The following is a 16,840-nucleotide window of genomic DNA, read 5'->3' on the forward strand; positions in this document are numbered from 1 at the left end:
AAAACATTACTTTACGCAGATGATATGAAGGTTTTTTATCCTATCAGATGTACTGCTGACTGTCAAAAAATGCAAGAGGACCTAAATCATCTTAATATTTACTGTACACAGCACACCCTTAAAATTAATGTTAAAAAGTGTATCGTTGTGAATTTCACACGAAATAAAAATATCATTATAAATGAATATAATCTGAACGGCTCAATATTAATCAACAAAACATAAATCAGAGATTTGGGAGTGACATTGGACTCTTAGCTTATTTTTGATATTCATATAGACTCAGTTACATCAAAAGCCTCTAAAATGTTAGGATTCATTCTTAGGACATGTAAAATATTCAATAAATTTAGAACAATAAAAATCCTATATTTTGCTTATGTCCGCAGCTTACTAGAATACGCGTCACAAGTTTGGAACCCGCAATACATATCATATGTGGAAATTCTCGAACGTGTTCAAAATCGTTTTCTACGATACTTGGATTTCCGCAGCTACCGCCCACATCTAAGTCACCAAGATTCAGCAGCGTACTTCAATATACTATCATTAGAAGTTCGAAAAAGCTCGGCCGATGTACGCTTTCTTCAAAAAATAGCCAGGTCCGTCGTTGATTGCCCAGAACTCCTAGAACGAATACAGATACGAGTTCCTAACAGACGAACCAGATCAGACATGATTTTTAGCCTCCCTCGATGCAACACTAATTCTAAGCAGAATGCTTTCATCTATCGTACGTCCAACATTTTTAGCATACACTATTCCCAATTTGACATATTTAACTCTGCACCACACTCCTTAAAATCCCACAGACACTCTCTCGATACATTACAATAACAATAACTACAGATACCATCTAATACAACCACCACTCTATTAACTTCCTTTTTTTCTCTTTTAATTTTTTGATACGCATATTTTATTACTAAAACTCAACCTAACCGATCCCCCCATCCTACCCCCTCCCTATTCCCACCCAAATAACTTATCTCTTGAAATGTAATTTTCCTTAGTAAATATCTCGGAATCACTACATTTGTATACAATACCTATGTGGAAACCTGTAAATGGCTTAATTATTGTAACTCAATTTTTATTATGCTTTTACTAATGTAAACTGTTCGTGTCCCAAATAAAATAAAAAATAAATAAATAAATAGTTATCAAATTCAATTAAAAATCAGAGATTTTTGATAAAAATCGGGATCAAATACACCAATACAATCAACCGTGTGACACTGCTACGCGAAGAGTGTGCGAGGAAATGACACGCTACTGATGTCCCGCTTTAGTTCGCTATGCGGGAACATGAGAAATTCACACGTCCCCAGTTGTATTCAGTTTAGACCATCGATACCTACGACCGTATAGCATCCAGCGTCAGTCAGTCGCGGGCCGTCGTTAGATGTGGACCCCTCGCACATTTTTTTAGTATCTGCCGATGGTTTTTTAAAGTTTTCAGCTATTAAATTACAATTATTATCACTTTTGATATAAAATATAATAAATATAAGCGACTAGCTATGAATATTCATATTTTTCCGATATTAAATCGCTTATTTTAAACAACGGAAAAATTAATGGAAAGGTTAAAAAAAGACGCGTTCAGCAAAAGCATTGCTTATAGGGATTGAAAAAAAAAAATATATTTTTGGCAGTTCGGTGAAGGTTCAGGTGACTTTGAATAACTGAACCCATCGTTAATTAACAGGCAATGTGGAATCACTAGAATGTACGAACTGAGGAAATACTTTAATTTTTCGGGTCTCGTCATAAAGTTTATCTTCGTCGACATTTTTGAAACCATGTGCTTCCACAGTATCTTCGTAACTTACTGCACTTGTTAGATCGAATTTGGAAACGATTTTGAATACAGAATCCTCAAAATCATAATATTTCTGTATGTATTCAAGAGTTCTCCTGTAAACCTTCTTGACTTCTTTTCTAATTGATCCTGATCAGAAGGCCTCAAAAACTTTATGTTTCTCATTTTTTTGGCACCGTAAAATTCATCATGCAGTCGGCTTTCAACATTGTCTTTTATGTTTAGAAAATATCAATCGGTCAACAGCTCTCCCCAAACTAAACCATCAAGTAAGCCAAGGTCGTAAATTTTTTCTGTATTCAATTTGGAAATCCTCAAAAGATGTTTGTAATTTTCTCATGCGTTCTGTTCACTGTTCACGTTCACGTTATTTTCACTGTTCAAAAATTCCGCAAACACTTTGAAGAACGTGACAATTACAATTTGCTTTAACGACTTTGGTGTCAGAATATTTCTCATTAATTTTTTGGGACACGGAATCGTGAGCACCATAATTCACCGTTGCATTGTCTGCAGAGAATGCAGACAGCAAAGTTGTCATGTTGAAGCATAAAATTTTCAATGTTCTCAAAATATCTTTTGAGATGTTTCGTTGGAATCCTCATAAAAATCCCCTAATTTATCTTGAACACCTTTTTCTTAGTCAAAGTATCTGATGACCATTAGATACATTTTTTGAGATCCCTGAGGGTCCGGTCTGACCCGGAGATATCGGAGTTAAACCCGTAGCCCGGACATGCACCATGCAAACCCGTAGACTCCGGGTCAAACCCGGAAAGGTGGCAGCCCTAGTTGTACCCTTAATTTACACATACAATCTATAATATCTAGCATTTAAAAAAACTTTGGCAATTGTTGTTATACTAATTCTCTAAAAACGTGTAAAACAAATTGTTTCATGTTAATTTGAAGATTGAATTATATGTGCAGCCAATTTAAATATTGAAATTTGTTTATTTAATCACGTTTGTAGTTTTTCAATAAGACTTTGAATTCTGTTCGCACATCACCTTTGAAACATTATTTTCTTTTTGAATTTACTAATGTTACCCTGGGATTAAGTGGCAACAAATAAAAGTAAGGATGGGTTTATTATCTAGAAATAAAAAAAAATATTTAAGAATACTAAAAATGTATTTCCATAAAAAGAGATAATAAAAAATAAATTTATTAGCGTCCTACTATTTAATCTGTCTGGCGCTGGGCTTGCATAGGTAAAATGAAGGTGTGATACCAGTTCTTGATTCCAAGTAGTAGATTACGGTTCTTCACAGCAACTCAAAGTTTATAATTTATCCAAAAAATAGTCTTTTAGTCCAATGCAAAACAGCCTCACGCTGCTGGTCTCCAAAAGGGTCCCTCTTAACCAATGAGGATCGGAAGATCACCATCAATCCAATCGTCAATGCTCCAGATGCAAAGCTGATGCTCACAAAAATTGGTGAATGTCAAACCTCAGCAAAGAAGAATGCCCGCTGCTCTGGGCTGGTGATCAAAGAATGGTGACTGCTTCCAATGCAAATCACAGATCCTTGCTCCCCCAGGTTTGGCAACTCTCCAAGTCAGAATTTCAGGGCTGTCAATTTGACCAATATCAAAATGACAATGTGTAGGTACTTAAAGGTCCCACACACCAAGACCATACATGCGATGTAAATAAAATGATGCACACACACCTTGTTACGAATCTTATATGTAACACTTACTCCTTCCGTAAACACGATCTCATGGAACTCACCTTCTGGAGTAGTAGAATAATTAAATGTATTTATTTTGCACACTGTTATAATTTTTAAACTTACTTCATTTGGTAAAAAAAAATTATCTTTACTCTAAGCACCCTATTACTTAGATAACTAACAATCCAATTCAATAACTAAATTAAACACTTCTTTTGCCCAGCACCCTTATACCCACAAAGGAAAAAAAAACTTAAATAAATTACCAGACGAAATCAGAAGAATTTATCATTTTAAAAAAATATTAGGAAAATCATTTTTAAAAAAACTGCTTCCCCTAGTTTCACTTTAAAATCTCACAAATTATCCTACAATACTCTACAATATTTTTTTCTTCTTTCCTAATGCAACAATTTGTATGGATTTTAACTTCGCCATTATTTTTTACTTTTTTACCATAACCTTAATGCAACATAAATCTTTAATTTAAAATATGTAAGTTATTTCATCAAATAATGCATTATATTACTATACCATTATATTTAAGCAAATGTACACTCCTCTTCCATCCACAAGCAAATGCTTTTAGTGGAAGAGTAGTATACATAGAAAACAGAAGCTATGTAAAATCTGAATTTTAATATTACGTTCAAAAGTTTAATTAATAAAAAAAGTAATAATTTTCCTTTGATGCCCAACAATCGGAGTTTATATATAATTATGTGATGGCGAACCTTGTCAAAAGCATTACTAAAATCAGTGTTTTCCTCTTGTTCTTTGAAACCAAGGGATTTAAAATCAAATCATTAAATAACTGGTAGAGCGACATTTGTGATGAATTCATGTTGGTTTAGAACAATAGTGTTGTTAATAGATTGTACGACGATATGTAGCACTAATTTCTCAAAAAGTTTCGGTAAAGCAGACATTTTTTTGGTATGTTGTTTGATCAATCGCTTTTATCGCCTTTTTGAAATAAGGTGTTATGTTACTTTTTTTCCACTGAGCCGGAAAAAACCAGAGCTAAAGACTCATAAAGAGTTTATATAAGGTATTCATCAGAGTACTAACACAAGTTATTAAAAATATTGGATGATTATCATCCGGTCGTAGATGACATTAATATTCTGAACATCAACGATATTTAATCAGTTTAAAGCATTAATTATCTCCCTGTGGTTGTCCTGCTATCCACTTTATCAGTGACTATGGAGGTTCGAGTAATTCTAGACCTTTAACTATAAACCACGGCGTCCTTCAAGGAAGCTATTTGGTACCACCACTATCCACGTTCATCAATTCAACAATCTGATAAGTCCAACACATTTGTCATCTTCCTCTTCTTCCTCTTCTTCCTCTACTTTTCACTTTAACAGTAACAACGATAACCTTTTTTATAAATGCACAGCCAGACGCACACATGCGTTCATTCCGGAAGAGCTAGGTATCCACGACAGGTTTTCAACTATCTGCCTACAGCTTATTTTAAGATTGGACACTTTGCTTACCAAACTGAGGACTTCAACTTTGAGAAACTCATAGTCACTGGCAAATTGTTTGACAGGTGAAGAGGAGGAAGGTCACTAAAGCGCTGGAGTGACCAAGTATCACTGGCGTCCAGTAAGTTGGTGTGTTTGGCTCTCCATGCAGCTCAAAACCACAAGGAATGAAGGAACCATGTCCACCATGGAAATTGGAATAGGAGTCACAATCTTCAGCAATTAGGAACTTAAGAAGGATAAATTAAGAGAGTAAGTAAATCATTAAAAAATCTTTATTAATCAAAAATTAGATTTTTTTATATAATGGTTTCTTAACAATATGCGTTATGGCCGTTTTCGTTGCTTCCGCTGTTTCCCCCGCCACCGCGTCCCCCGCTCCCCTTGCCGCCATGTCCCCCGCGACCTCCGCTACCGCGTCCCCCGCGACCCCCGCTACCTTTTCCCCCGCGACCACCGCTGCCGTGTTTGCCGCCGTGTTTGCCGCCATGCTTTCCTTTTCCTGAACTGGCTGAAACCATCTGTAGAAATTGGAAAACAAAAATTATTTTTATAGCTTCAAAAGAAAAGTTTTGTAAAAAATATAACCCTTGTCTTATTTTAGAAGAATGTTGTACTCACACAACTTTCTCGTCAAATTTTGGATATTTCCAAGTTACATTCAATGTTATTTATATTTAATTTTTGAAAAAATGTCGCTTAAACAAATACAAGTTTTAGAAATTAGATAAAATTATCTTGTAACTTTTTGTATTTGGTTTAAACATTGATTCTTATAAATTTGAATATTTATTTTTTCTTTTAAATAATTCAAATAAATAAATAACATATACTTTTACTCCAAACGTCGAAAAGTTGTGGAGAACACGAAGTTTTAAAAACACATTAATTTTATTTAGGAAATTTGTAAAAAAACGATTACGGGGTAAATAGTTGAGTAAAAAATAATACATCAGAAATAACCTAGATTTTTCAAAACAGGAACCACGTGCGTCACTCAGCTGAAACGCAACGTTGCCAGCTCTTTCGCAGCCAGTTTAATATATTATTTATTAGTACGAGTTTGAAACAGTCTTTATTCAATGTCTTTAAATTAAAATTACCCCATAAAGTAATTTTGCTGTTATCGAAGAAAACATTACAGAAGTTAAGAGTAGTTCGCTTCAATAACTAAAAAAATAAATCATATCTTTTCTATTCATATTATTCCTAACTAGCAACAAAATTTGTAGTTATATTTTCATTGAAGTTTTACTTGCGTCACTTGATACATTTATCTTAATACTATATAAAATGTTAACTGAAATGCTAATTGCTCCGTTTTAGATCTCATTTTTGGATGTTTCGTATTGCATTATATTTGTTTTTATCCATATTATATTCATCCCTTTCCAGCATGATTACTTATCTAAATATCACATTCGCGTATTTTGACCATTATAAATGCATACGTTACATTAAAATTGTACTTTAATATTTTTGAGCATTGTAATCGAATAAAAAAGTGAAATATATATATATACATATATATTTTAATTTTAATCTTAATTGAATTTAATAGATAATATTTCACCCTTAAAGTTTTGATTAAATGCGTTTTTATTAAGAAATTCAAATGTTAATTCAAAACTAATTCATAAATCTACTCGAATGATTGGTACAATTCCTCAAAATATTAATATGAAAACATATATTACTGCTTACTGTGGCTTATAGCCAATATTTTTAGGTTCTATTAGTAGGGCACATTTTAACTTGGAATTACTCAAAACGTTTTAGCAAACTTGGCATAATACGCCAAAAATCGCTCCAGTGGATAATGTTTATATTTTTACCCTCTTACGGCGTGCTTTAGGTCTGTGCAGCTCAAAAAACAACCAACTACTTGTATTCTACATGGTTATCAGTTGTATAGGGTTCTAAATACGTTTATGAGACCCAAAATCTTACATTATATTGTTTGTGTAAAGTTTTTTATAAAAATTAACGATAATGTATCGGTCACCGTGACGCAGGCAGTTGTTGACTAGTATGGCGTTTAATGTATCAATGCTTTGTAAATGTCAATTAAATGCCATACATTTAATAAATGATCTAATAATAAAAATAAATGTAATATAGCAAGAAAGAAAACTGTGTTTGATATCTTACCATAGAGGTGGCGAGCAGGAAGCAAACAAAGAACAGAATAGGGAACTGCATTTTGAACAATTGATTGATTAACTGATCAAAGTTGATTAGTGGTTGATGCGAAGTTGGTCCAGCTTTTATACTTTAGCAAATGAACAGGTGTATGCAGAACTTCTTAGATGTCAATCAAACAGACCGATCAATTTGTAATACACGAAAAAGTTTTTGACCATTGTGGAAAAATAATTATTTAGTCTGTATTTTGACTACTTTTGACGTCCTTTTTTCAGATTTGTTTCAAATCTGACTTAAGGCCATATATTAAGCGTCCAAAGATGGTTTGAAAGGGATATAAGTAAATTCGAATGTTAGAGGGTGCGCGCTAATATACAAGCGTTATTTTGTCCACATAATAATCCCTCAATCAAGAATACCTAGAAGTCTTAAAAGTCGAAGTCCCTCAAAGGCCTATGTAATCTTTGTGGACGCTGTGTGGAGTGTGTTTTTAAGGAAAGGAAGTAGTAAAAGGTATAAAGGGGTGAGAAAGAATCTGGGACTCAGTGTGTCAAAGAGAGACAGATGTCTTCCACCGCGGTGTAAGGCGATGGGTTGGGAGACCAAGAAGAAAACTTCCTGATACAAAATAATTAACAATCTCAATAAATTATTCATTTTTATAAAACATGGTTTGGTTACCCAATAAATGGTTCCCGGGAGACGCAAATTATTGGAACTACATTAAAACTTGAATTAAGTCCACATATTTGTCTGTTTGAAATGCAACTCGAATTCAATTCTTCTGATAAGCAAATCTCCATCATTGTACAAGCAAAATTGTCTGCTAACAATTATGTTAATCGGAGTGTTTCTAATATTATGCGATTATAGAAAATGATTGTCTGTGTTCTAATTTCTTTCTAAAAAAATATTGATTAACTTTAGGCATGTTATAGTTCCTCGAACAAAAGTTTTAAATTGACGTTGAAGACCTTTTGCAGTGATAGTATTTTACTTAACAATATAAGAGCATAATTTTAATGATTGTATCAACAAATAAAACAATAACACTGTATATGAACAGATGCAACTGTTTTTTTCATTTCAAAAGCAAATGTTGATAACAACCAAGTGTGTGCATACAAACGGTTAAAACTTAATATAGGATCTGTTTTCGCCGATTTCTTACAATATTAAATAAATACTTTGAAATAATCTGAAATTGAAAACTCAACATTAGAATGAAAGACTAACTTTCAATTATTTTATATCATACCCTGAACACAGTAGCGCTGTTGATACCCAAACAATATTGACACAAAATCGTTAAACGATGGTGAAATGTGTGCAAGCGAGACAGAATTCTTGCACAGTTTATGTAAAGAGTTTATCAGAGTTTATGCGTGTCTCAGCCTCTCCTACCACATCAGCTTAACACCTGGATAACCCCCACCTGCATCGCCTAGTTAAAATACCTCACAGATAGCAACACTAGCGGGTCTCTCCGTGAATTGACAAACCTAAAAATATGAAGAAATTGACAATGCTGAGTTGAAATACTAACTTATATGTACATTGGAAGTTATTTTTGTCACTGAAAAGGGATTCAATTAGATAATGATGTCTTTATCCAAAAGGTGTCATATTTTAACAAGAACAACTACTGTCATTAGCCGGATTCAATAGACCGCGCTTACGATTTTCTTCAATTTAAGAGCTTGGTCAGGGCTTGACTAATTCTTTTGTCACAAATAATCCTTTAAAACATGAAGATGACAATGTTTAACGAGCATTCCAACAGCTCCTATACGTCTGAAGCCAGAGAGACTATGATGTCCCCGATTGTGAAACGTTGTGAGGCTGAATATGTGGAGAGGAGAACGACCTGTTATGACCTGAGAATGGAGGTCTTTTAACACGGCAATACTTGAAGTGTAAATTCTCACCGTTAACTTTAACCCAATTAAATATTCATCTGCTCAGGTGTCACAGAATAAAGGTCCTCTGACACTTATAACTCTCCAAACGCACCTTCTTCAGAAGTTCCCCAATTGTTGAAAATCAGAAACCCCACCTCAACACCCGTTTGACCATGGCGTCCTTCAACTCAAGCTGGTTCTTCAACCCATCGCCTTGCGCAGCAGTGGAAGGAATAAACTAATACTTCCTTCACTCCTGGACACACTGATCTCTAGATTCCTACCCAACCCTCATACTTTAAGCTTCCCTGATCTTCCCTTCCTTTCTTTCTTTAAATTAAGATGACAAAATATTTTCCTCTGGTGTGTGTGGTTAATGTAACAATTTTAAATAAATATCACTTCAAACCCTCTACAAATACTTTAATAAGATGGATGCTTACAAGTTATGTAAATAATATTCATAAAGAATGTATCAAACACTCATAAATTAATAAAATAACAGACCTTCCATAAATCAGTCAAATAAATAATGTTTTATTTCTATTTTGGTAATTAGTACAGTTGCTGTTATGGCGTTAAATAAATAGGAACATGTATTTTATTACAGATGCAACTGCATATAAAAGGTGATGCAAATTTATATCGAGTATCAGAATCAATCATTCAAATCACAATGAAGTTCGCTAATATCCTTTTCGTCGCCTTTGTGCTTATGGCTTCATTCATGGTAAGATATACTAATATATATTTTTTTTTTTCTGTTTCTTCTTCTGTTGTTCCCATGGATGTACGATTGTTTCTTTCTTGTTCGTATGGTGGAGAGTTGCATGCTGAGGTTCTATGGCACTCTCAGATTTTTATTCAATGGAAATCTTAAACTTAAAACATAGGTTTTACAGAAGACGTTATTGCTTATATTAGCAGATTATTGCTTGTTAGCAGAGAATGGACGGTTATCTCGAGTATTTCCTCCTGTTGTAAAAATAATCTCGTCGAATTTTATGATTCAAAGACCCAATCCTGTCTGATTACGTCTAAAAGGGGTCTAAATGATAATCTTGTCTCCTTCAACGGAAGCAATCTTCCGAACAGGCCTTCCATTGATATGCTTGGTGTAACTATAAGTGACCAGCTCAAGTACGGGGGCTCCATCGAAGCCAGAGTAAAGCTGGCCTCTCAGAAGCTGGGCGTACTGTACAAGGCCCGCAGATACTTTAATAGTACACAACTGCTGACCCTGTACAAATCGCAAGTGCGCCCTACTGTCGAATTTGGCAGCCATCTCTGGTCCGGAGCCCCTAAATACCTGAAAAAACCCTTGACTCTGTGCAAAAACGGGCGTTCCGTTTGATAGATTCCCCAATCTTAACAAACGGACTGCAATCTTTAGAGCACAGGCGTCGGGTAGGTATGCTGTCCTTGTTCTTTCGGTATTACAATGTAAGATGCTCTGAGGAACTAGCGTCATTGATCCCTTCGGCACCGGTGCGTAGTCGGGATACACGCCAAACGCGCACCCAACATTTTTACACGGTTGAAATTTGTCACATGAGAACGGGTCGCTTCTACGATTCGTTCTTAAGTTCAACAGTTCGGCTGTGGAACGAACTGGCGGCCTCTGTGTTTCCTCCCTCCTACAACATGGGACTCTTCAAGACCCATGTTCACTCCTTTCTCTCCACAAAAAGACCCTCCACACAGCATCCCCAAATATGACATAGGCCCTGAGGGAAATTATTTTCTTCAGGGCCTCCTGTGTGGAGTTAATATAAAAAATAAAATAAAAATATTTTAAAAATTACTGTACATGACAAGTGACAAAAGTCCTATTTGCCGTTCTTCACACTATTCGTATCATCTTTTTCTCTCTTCATCACTTTGCGCACGTTCACATTGACATAATTTGATTTTGACTGCTGAACAGCTTTAGAATAGAAGAAAATCCTATATCATCGCAATGTGTAGTCCGTATCTACCGTCGGGTGCAGTCCAATGCTTGGTCATACACATAAGCACAGACATAACTCTTTGATCCTCGGTCTATGAGGTCTGTGATACACCATTAGTCCAACGAATCGGTCATCTTCCTCTGCTTCTTCTATTTTAACCTTTTCCTTTTTTTAAGTATGGCGTGCCTTAATTGTTGGCACCTCCACTACTCAGGTCCTGCGATCCAACAAATATTCCCGACGTCTTTGTTACATGATAAGTCCGATGAACCGGTCATCATCATCTTTTCCTTGACCCGTTTCCTTTAAACTACGGCGTCCCTCAAGGTAGAGTTTTGGGACCTCCACTTCCTACAATCGTCCATGATACAATGATTAGTTCAACGAATCGTTCATCTTCTTTCACTTCTTCTACTTCTTCTACTCTCTTCTTCTACTTGCCAAGAGTTTATTTAGGTACGAGAACCCTTTTCAACAAACTATGGCATCCCTCAAGTATTCCTGAAGGAGTCACTAAATCCTAAAAATTAGTTAAACTAGCAGAGCATTGAACCAACGATGCTGCAGAGGGAACCAAACGCATTTGTCCCCTAAGCTACTAACTGGTGTTTGTTTGTACTTTTTTCAGGCCACATCAGCTCGTCGCACAAACTATCGTGGCAGCGATGTCAACAAGGGTTGGGTTAAAGGATACGGAAAATACTAAGCTCTTCAAAACCAATAATGAAATAAACCAAAAGAACAAAAAAAATTGACTCCGCTCACCAGAAAACCCGTTTTTCAAAATTCAAACTAACCATAAAAGATTCAATGGAAGTTCCTATAGTCATTGAAACAGTTAATAAATAAAGCTAAATGGCAACTCTTTGAAAAATGTTTTCATTTTTATTTTAATGTCTGGTGGAAGCTTTATTTTCTCAAACGTGTTGTACCTAGATAGGATTGTTATTTTCAAAATTTTCAAATTCAATAAATAAATTTTATGGTTTTTAGTTGTTTTTGTTGTTGAGGAATGAGACGATTTCAATTTTTTTTTGATTTACATACGTAGAAATCGCTATACTATGTATGTGTATATTATGTTAATGGCTATACTATATATGTATTATATTATGGAATCTGCATTACATAGTAGGATGCTGTATAGATAATGCAAAAAGTATGATATGAAATCGTCAAACATTCTGATTTCTATTGTCTGTGATGTGAATTATTTGTGCATGAAATTATTCATATTTACTGAAATCAAATTTGCTTTGAATTAATGAATTTTACGGCCACCGTGATCGAGGAGTAAGGCTCTCGATTAGCAATCCGAAGGTCGCAGTTGTAAATCCCGGCGTGCGCAAGTAAATATTATTTGATGAATTTGTATTCTTTCACAATTCATTTATTCAATATTGTATACATGAGACACGTCCCAGAGTGGAAGATACTTTCAGTATCGCCCTGGTTTAAGACCACCTTCCAAAATTGAAACGATGCAAGAAATGAGTTTGGCCGTGTTTTGTGACCGGATCTGAGTAGCCAGGTACTCAACCACCTTCCTTTTCCCCAATCTTCTGCCATTTCTCACAACCTTCATTCTCACAACATACCCCGTTGGAAGATGCAGTAGTCTCAGTGGCTCAAGACCGTTGGGACTCTTCTGCGGTATTCACACAAAAAATATCATTTAAATAAGTGGAACTGCTTGTGACTGTCACTTTTTACTTAAACACACCTTCTTTAAAAGTTCCCTAATTGTTGAAAATCAGGGACCCTACTTCAAGTCCCATTTGACAAAAAAATCTTCCAGCAAACCATGGGGTCCCTCAAGGAAGAGATTTGAGACCTATGTCGGATAATTTATAAATATATATATATTTGTTTTTATTATTAAAGAAATAAAATAATTACATATAAAATGTTATACACATTGGGTTAATACATTTTAAGAGGTTTGAATACTTCTTTTCAATAGAAACGTTAGCTTGCGGTTGGAAGAGGAGTTCACAGTACATTTTTGTAGTTAGTTAGCATTTATTTTAATGTATTAAGTCTTTGGATAGTGTACATGATATACTTCAGTTCAAAGAGCTTAGTTAGTTCACCCTCACTCACTAATAAGTTAGCTATTTTGCATAACGAACGACATCATCCAAAAAGTTGTGCGTATTGACAGGTTTTCCGATACCTTGTAGTCCACGCTAAAAGTAGCGGCTTATGTCGACCGACTGTCAGAGTCATAAGATGACCGTGCTCACAAATATCGCTGACTGACCATAGATAACGGATTTCGTCAATATCGTATTGATGTAGGACTTTATCGATCGTCCGTGCTATACCTAAGTGCTCTTAAATATCGCTAACTTAATATAGATGACAGATTTAGTCAATTTCGTGATGATATGGAGTTTTATCGGTCAACCGTGCTAGATAATTAGACAAATTATTATTGCCGTATTGAAGGATGAAATTGAAAACAATAATGATTACAATAGTTTAAATAAGTTGTAAAGTCCACATCGAACATCTGTAGCTGCATAATTCAACATTGCGCTGCAAACAATGAAGTAACAATACATCTTAACTTGTCACTGTCTCACAAATTCAAGCAAAAATGTGGCAAGTAAGAAATACTCTTATGTGTTCAGTAAATTCTTAATTCAAACATTGATCATGTTTAACAATGATAGATATTCACTTGAACGAAACAAACGATAGTTGGTTGCGTTTTAGTATTTGCGTCGAATACTACATTCTATCGCATTCTAAATTCTTATAATGTAAAATTTAAAAAAAAAAAGTTATAGTTGACGATATACATTGTTATTTTTTAAATTTTACATAGTTGTGAATAATAATATCGGAAGACACACGTTGTCTTTGCTCCGTGTTAAATTTGTACTAAACCCGGTAAAAAGTCCGCTTAAAGCATATATTTAAATCGAAAGTAGTCCCTTGAGGGACAACTAATAAACAAGATTAATAGTTGGTTAAAACCGAACAATATTTAAATATTTTAAAGTGAAATTAAAATCTTCAGTGACAGTGACAGAACAAGTGATAATAACATTTCATTTTGGACGCATACAATCACAGTTCACAGTACCTACCTCGCATGTATCGGTGTAACGGTGCGCACAACATGATGCAAATATACTACCGCATCAAATAAATTACATTGTGTACTCAAGCAGGGCTGTCACACACAACAACATGAATACTAACGACAACGCCCTCATATCTATTAATGAAGCAAAAGAACTCATTGACGGCATCCATAATGCCATTACGGATCCATCTCTCAAAATTACTAAAGACCAAATGGCTAAACTTTTGACAAAATTATCTACCCTTTCAAGCAAAATGATTGACGTTGGTACCAAGGTTGGAATAATTGAGGGTAAATTAATGACATATGAAAAAATTGTCTCTCAACCCCCGCAACAATCAACGGCGGACGACAAAAAAACGTACGCTAGCGTAATTGAAAAAGGAAAATCAAACTTGCCTAAAGAAGAGCTGCATACAATTAAGATAATTTCGAATAATAATGAAAACACTGACCAAATAAAAATAAACATACAAAAACAAATTAGAGTCGGGAAATTGGGAGTTGAAGTTTCTGGAATAAAAAAAACAATTAATAACAATGTTATCATCACTTGCCCCAAAAAAGAAGACGCTGATAAAATTATGAAAGAAATAAACAAAAAAGAAAATAACAGCATATCTGCATCAGAAATAAAAAAACGTAAACCGAACGTTATCATCAAAGGAATACATAAAGACTACAACATTCAAGATTTTAACGAAGATTTTATAGAACAAAATGAAGACATTTATCAACTTACCAAAGAAGACAGCAAACACATGCCCAAAATAATGGCAAAAATAAAAAACAAAAGAAGCGATCAACTATCCAACTACATCCTAGAAACAACCGGTCAAATGAGAAAACTATTAATCGAAAAAGGAAGAATAAACCTGGGATTTATGCGGGTTCACGTAGAGGACTCCAACCCATTGTCCCAATGCTACCACTGCCTGTGGTTCGAACATACTGCCAACAAGTGCCGAAAGAAAACAGAAAAACCCAAATGTCTCCACTGCGCAGAAGAACACATTCTAGCGAACTGCCCAAATAAAAATCAAACACCAAAGTGCTACAATTGTCTAGCCTTTAATAAAAAAAGAAATGGGAAAATAAATTCTAACCATCGAGCGAATGACAGCAAGTGCCACTACGTCAAGAAAATGACAGAATCTGCTTACCAGAAAATTGACTATAATTAAAATGCTATATTCATTAAAAAAAACAAGTAAGAAATTAATATCTCAACTATACTTTGTTTACAGCATATCAATGTCGACACCCTGTTTAATAGCGCCTGTTCAAATTTGCAGTATCTACTTAAGTACTAACAACTCACAGTCGAGTTACATTATTATTTATAAGTATATGATTATTATTGTTCCGCCCAATTATGACGTTATTAATAGAAACGAGTTCTTAATTACTAACAAAATATACTTCCGAACATATTTATTTGCACACTCATTCATCTGTAACACAATATTTCATGATGATTTCAGATGATTTCATAAATAATGAATTAGAAAAAAATATTAAAATTCAAGAATATGAATGCATATCCACTGATTCATGTAACAAAATTATTTCTAAAAACAACAGTGATATAATTATTATGCACCTAAATATTCGTAGTGTTCAAAAAAATTTTGAAGAGCTAACTCTAAAAATAAATAATTTAATAAAAAAACCGGACTTCATAGTATTATCCGAAACATTTACAAATGCTGAGTCACCTTCCTATTGCTTACCCGAATACAATTATATTTCTACCAAAATAGATATCAATAAAAATAGTGGAATAGTAATATTTGCAAGTAATAAATTTAGTATTATTAAAATAATTGAACACCCAATACATTTAGTTAACTGCATCGAAATACATTTTAAACTCGGCAAATCAATGTACCATCTAATAGCTATCTATAGAACGCACGGCTCGAATATAATTACGTTTATTAATGACCTTAAATGCATATTATCGAAATTTAAAAATAAGCTTTGTTTCATTGTAGGTGATTTTAACTTAAACATTAATGACAAAATTGAAAATGGTTGCAAAAATGAATACATTAACTGTATGACTGAACAAAACTTCATATCTTGCATAAATAAAAACACAAGAGAAATAAAAGAACATACTCCATCCTGCTTAGATCATATCTGGACAAACGTAAATATTAAAAATCTTCACAAATTAAAATCAATTGTTTGGAAAACTAACATAACTGACCATCATTCATGCTTACTTCTATATAATAACAATATTAAACAAAAAAAACATAATATAATAACTAAAAAATCCACCATTAATATGACCATTCTCACTGAAAAGCTAAAAAAAGAGGATTGGAACAATGTTTTAAACAGTAATGACACTGAAACATGTTCGACTAACTTTGAAAATACCCTGTCGCAACACATTAAAAATTCAACAAATGAAACAACAACACACATAAAATCTAAATTAAGATGTTTAAAGCCTTGGATTACACAAGGACTTATAATATCTATTAGAAACAAAGAAAAACTTTACAAGACAACTTTAAAAAATCCCCAAAATGAAAATGCATATATTTTATATAAAAAATATAAAAATAAATTAACAGCCTATATTAAAAAAAGTAAAGAAGATTTTTTTAAAAATAAAATATTATCCTCAGAAAATAACCAAAAACAAATGTGGAAAACAGTTAATTTGGCTATTGACAATACAAAAAAAACACAAAACGTAAAATATATTGAGCATGATAACAAAAT

General features: G+C 33.9%; 3 long non-coding RNA genes across 3 annotated transcripts in view; 2 read left to right on the top strand and 1 right to left on the bottom strand.

Moving 5' to 3' along the window:
* The window catches only part of LOC149415928 (uncharacterized), a 37,181-nt gene that overhangs the window by 10,892 nt on the left and 9,449 nt on the right, over nucleotides 1-16,840 (top strand). The gene's annotated exons all lie outside the window — the stretch shown is intronic.
* LOC149415929 (uncharacterized) lies at nucleotides 5,261-7,310 on the bottom strand. The gene is made up of 2 exons (XR_016303605.1): nucleotides 7,155-7,310; nucleotides 5,261-5,524 (listed from the first exon to the last, which is right to left on the bottom strand). It is a non-coding gene; the product is annotated as an uncharacterized LOC149415929 (long non-coding RNA).
* Nucleotides 9,626-11,989, top strand: LOC149415930 (uncharacterized). The gene is made up of 2 exons (XR_016303606.1): nucleotides 9,626-9,779; nucleotides 11,630-11,989. It is a non-coding gene; the product is annotated as an uncharacterized LOC149415930 (long non-coding RNA).

The sequence above is a fragment of the Hesperophylax consimilis genome, chromosome 17 (genome assembly GCF_061612785.1).
Source record: "Hesperophylax consimilis isolate HC1 chromosome 17, BYU_Hcon_1.0, whole genome shotgun sequence".
NCBI lineage: Eukaryota > Metazoa > Arthropoda > Insecta > Trichoptera > Limnephilidae > Hesperophylax > Hesperophylax consimilis.